The 4,925-nt window shown below is 38.8% G+C and overlaps 1 pseudogene; it reads left to right on the top strand.

Annotated features, from left to right (window-relative positions):
* The first annotated feature begins 891 nt into the window (after positions 1–891).
* On the top strand, positions 892–1,882 carry LOC102850384 (annotated as a pseudogene).
* Positions 1,883–4,925: the final 3,043 nt, after the last annotated feature.

Below are 4,925 nucleotides of genomic sequence, written 5' to 3' on the forward strand. Positions count from 1 at the left end.
TCTCTCTGGTTGTCCTATTAGCCATTGAGAGTGGTGTATTGAAGTCTTCTATTTTGGTGCCGTCTATGGTTTTTAGTATGGTTTTCTTTTCACTGTTCAGGTGTGTGTCTCCTGCAGATAGTATATTGAAGGATTTTATTTAATTTGGTCCTCTTTTTCTCTTTCCTGGTATAACTAAACTATTCACATTCAGTGTAATTATTGATACATATAATTTTATTCGTCTCATTTTGGGGCATTTTGTTTGTATTGTTTCTGATTCCTTTGATCCAGCCACTTTTTCGTGGCATCTCTGTGTCAATAATTTTCTTTAGTATTTCTTGGAAGATTAGTCTTTTATTCACAAACTCCATAGTTCTGCTTTTCTGAAAATGTCTCCTGAGAATGTCATCATCATATTCAATGGGCAGTTTTGCTAGGTACTCTGTTCTTAGTTGACATATGTGTTCTCTGAGTGTTTTTGATATATGTCATTTCACTGTCTTCTTGTTCATGTGGTTTCTTCTGAGAAAACTGCCCTTAGCCTTATTTGTTCTCCTTTATATCTTACTACGATGTCAAGGATTTATTGTCTAAAATGGCTTCCCTAGCCCCTGACTTCGATTTTTCCATGAGAATGGGAGGACATACATAAATATGGCTGCTAGTCAATGCACATGGGGATTGGCAAGTCTTGCCATTAAATTGAGCAGATTCAGGGGAAGATTTGGAGAATTTTACCATTAGTAAAAAAGTAGAGAATGCATTGTGCCCTTCAGGACCAGAGATTCTTGTGCCAGCTAGACCTACAGGAGAACAGCAAAAAAAAAACAAGATTTAATACTGATAGGCAATGGCAAAGGAAATGCTGATAAACTTATCCAACCAGGAACTGCCCTGGGTGATATAACAATGACAATAAAACAAGAAAATCAGACTTATCCATTTAAAAAAGTGTGTGCTCCTGTTCGAGATGAGGAAATTACAAAACTAAACGACATTAAGGAAATTGTGCCTCTATTCAGGGTAATTTTTTCTGTGTTAGATCTAATGAGGGAGAACATGCTAAACTTTGCTATCAGGAGCATTGGGCCACATCCGATGCAGCACTCAGTTGAATATGAAAGGAAGAAATTTCAAGAGTATTTGGAGAAGCAGCCACATTCCTTGGACTTTGTCACCCAGTGGCTAGAAAAAGCCTCACATTAACCCACGTGTCAGAAGTATAAAAATACCTTTCTAGCAGGGGGAGGGGCCTCTGTCTCTGAAGACTTTGCCAAGTACTGTTGCTGTCCATAATCATACATTCCTCAAGCTTCTGAAATGGGACCTCTTCCAGAGACCTTTTCCTGAAACAGTCCTGATGGATCAGTCCTAATCCCCAGAGCTCCAGTTGCAGCTCACCATCCTGGGAACTGTACTACTGGTCATGTTCAGCATGGTGCGCATTGGAATTGCCAGCCAAGCCAACTTTGCAGAGAAACACAAGATGATTGTCACAGTTCTACTGTCAGACATGCATCTGCCTTCCTTCCATCTGAAGGATATCCTGACTGCTCCTGGGGACAAAATCTGTGTGGAGGTGAGCAGCTGCCTTTCCCTGTGAAGGTTTATCCCCTTCACTACACACAAGGAGACTATGCTTAAAGGCCAGATCCAGACCCTGGCCAGTCAGGACAACCACATTTGCAGAATCATAGATTCATGACTCTTCACCGTTTTGGAAACCTACTTTGCCTCAGGCCATCCGAAGCCATTTCCTGCAGTACCTGGTGGATTAAGTCGTGTTCAGAAAGAGCTGGAGGAAACTGCTGTTAAATTTGTTTACCTGCTCAACTATGACAAGATGGTCTTCAGTCCCTACTATGATGCAATTCTCAATAAGAACCTGGTCAAGTCCTAACCTTTGAGCTCCTCAGAGCAGCATTGTTTCAGAGTTCCTCTTCCTAACAATTTGATTTGGCTTTTTCTGTTTAAATGCAACTGGTTCTGAAGGGGAAAATAGTGCATGTAGCTGTTGAAAGACTTACTGAAATATGCACTAAATACTAAAAAAAAAAAAAAAAGTAGCCTAAGAACAAACCAATCAAGAGGAGGCATCATAAATTAACCAGAAGCTATGCACCACCATAAACTGATCAAAAGATGTGCTGGCCTACCTCCTCGCTATAGAGTATGTATAAACTCTTGTATAAGATAGGAAATGGAGTGAGTCCTTTCCTGACTCATTCATAGTCTGTTATGAATATCTAATAAACTGAGGTTCCTTTCACTTGCACTTCCTCAGCATCTTCTTTTTATCATCCTGAATTATTTACAAAGCTTGAATACATTGTTTTTCACAAAAGATCCTTCTCATTTCCTTTACCTACTCTCTCATCAAATTGTGAAATCCTATGATTAACACCCTATCTCCTCTCATCCTCATACCTCTATTTCCACACTCCCCCCTCAGATCTTCATATTCATTATACAATAATGGTTTTATACAGTATTTGTCCTTGTGGTACTGAGTTAGTTCAGTCAGCATAATGCTCTTCTGTCCCTCCCAAGTTAGGTAGTAATTTAGAAAGTGAGTGCTCCTATGAGCTGCATAGTATTCCGTTGTTGAATGTACCAGAATTCCTCAATCCATTTGTTTGTGGTTGGACATCTGGGCTGTGTCCATGTTCTTGCAATGGTGAGTAATGCTGCTATGGACATACATGCACACATTTCTGTTTGAGCATCAGGAGTAATTTTCTTGGGGTATATTCCAAGCAATGAAATAGCTGGGTCATAAGTAATTTCTATGTTCAGCTTTTTGATGAAGCACCAAATTGCCTTCCAGAGTGATTGTACTGTTTTACAATCCCAACAAAAATGTAAGAGTTCTTATCTCACTATATCCTCTCCAACATTTATTACTTGCTGTCCTGCTAAACTTTGCCACTGCTACAGGAATAAGATGGTATTGCCAGTAATTTGGAGCATTTCTTCATATGCCTGTTGGCAATTTGAATATCTTCCTCTATAAAAATTCTTTCCATGTCTCTTGCCAATTTTGTAATTGGAATATCAGACTTTTTCTTGCGGAGTTTATTCTATAAAATTTTGTTATGAGACTCTTGTCTGAGATGGTATTGCCAAATGTTTGTTCCCAGTTAGTAGATTTTCTTTTCTCCCTGTTGAAAAAGTTTTTGATGAACACTGGGATTTAATCTTTAGAAGGTCTCATTTATTAATTTTATCATCTTCAGATTGTACATTTTTGGCTATATTGGGCCAGAATATAGACTAGAGCTTCTAAGCTTGATCCCAGTTTGTCTCTCATGAACTTTAATAGTTTGGGGTTTTATTCCCAAGGCTCTTACCCATCTTGAGATGATTTTTGTGTATGATGTGAAATGTGGATCCTATTTCAGCTTTCTGCAGGTAGCATTCCAGTTTTTCCAGCACCATTTATTGAAGAGGTTGTCATTTACCCATTTTATAGGTTTTATTGTCCTTGTCAAATATCAGTTGACCATAGATAGTTGGGTCTGTTTCTGGGTTCTCAATTCTGTTCCACTAATCTATGTGCCTGTATCAGTTCCATGCTGTTTTGGTTACTACTGCTGTGTAGTAGGTTTTAAGGTCAGGGAGTGCCATACTTTCCAATTAATTTTTGTTTCTCAGATTTGTTTTGTTTATTTGGGACATCTTTTCTTGACAAAGCCTCACATTCCAAGTCAGAACTTTCTAGTTCTTGCTTAAAGAGACCCTTAGACTTCTTCAGCAATTCCCCTTGATATTTCTGGGGCTTGTCCAGGAGAGAATTTCTGGATCCCCATAACGACCGAGGACCATCTGCAGATAAGTATTTGGGCTTCTAACCCCTGCACTTTGAACCTCACTTCCTCTTTAGATTGATTTACTTTTTTAATAAAATTTTTATTTTATACTGGTTTACTGACAAAGTTTATATACATTATTTTTCTCACAAGACCTTTCCCCTTTCCTTTACCCACCCCTGCCTCCACCCATCAAATTATGCAACCCTATGATTAAACACACCCCTCCCCCTGCCCTACTTCACCCCTCTATTCACCCTTCCTCTCCTTGGATCCTTGTATCCATTCTACAATAATGGTCTTATACAGTATTTGTCTTTCTGAGACGGAATTAGTTCACTTAACATAATACTCTCCAGTCTCTCCCAAGTTAGGCAGTAATTTACAAAAGCATTACTCCTGCACTCTGCATACTATTCCATAGTGTGAGTATACCATAATTTCTCAATCTATTCCATTGCAATTTGACATCTGGGCTGTTTCCATGTCCTTGCTATGGCGATTAACACTGCTATGAACATTGATGTATAAGTCTCTGAGCCTCAGTTCTCATTTTCTCAGGGTATATTCCAAGCCGTGGAATTGCTGGGTCATATGGAATTTTTATGTTCAAGTTTTTGAGGAAATGCCAAAGTGCCTTCCAGACCGGTTATACCACTTTACAATCCTACCAACAGTATATAAGATTTCCCATCTTGCCACCGTTCCAACATTTATTACTTGCTGCCCTGATAAACTTTGCCACTGCTAATGGAGTGAGATGGTGTCTCATTATGATTTTGATTTTTTTATGTTTCTTATTGCCAATGATTTAGAGCATTTCTTCATGTGTCTGTTGGCCACCCAAACGTCCTCTTCTTTCCATGACTCTTGCACATTTTGCAATTTTAGATTATCAGTCTTTTTATTCTGGAAGCCCAGGAGTATTTTGTAGACTTCTGTTATGAGACCCTAGTGTGAGATAGTATTGCCAAATGTTTGTTCCCAGTCAGCAGGTTTTCTTTTCATTCTACTGGGAAAAGTTTTTGATAAGCACAGAGAGTGAATCTTTAAAAAGTCCCATTCATGTGTTTGTTGGCCATCTGAATGTCTTCCTTAGTGAAGTGTGTGTTCCTATCCTGTGCCCATTTTTCA

This window comes from Elephantulus edwardii, unplaced genomic scaffold (genome assembly GCF_000299155.1).
Source record: "Elephantulus edwardii isolate Elephantulus edwardi_28Jun2011 unplaced genomic scaffold, EleEdw1.0 scaffold00190, whole genome shotgun sequence".
Taxonomy (NCBI): Eukaryota; Metazoa; Chordata; class Mammalia; order Macroscelidea; family Macroscelididae; genus Elephantulus; species Elephantulus edwardii.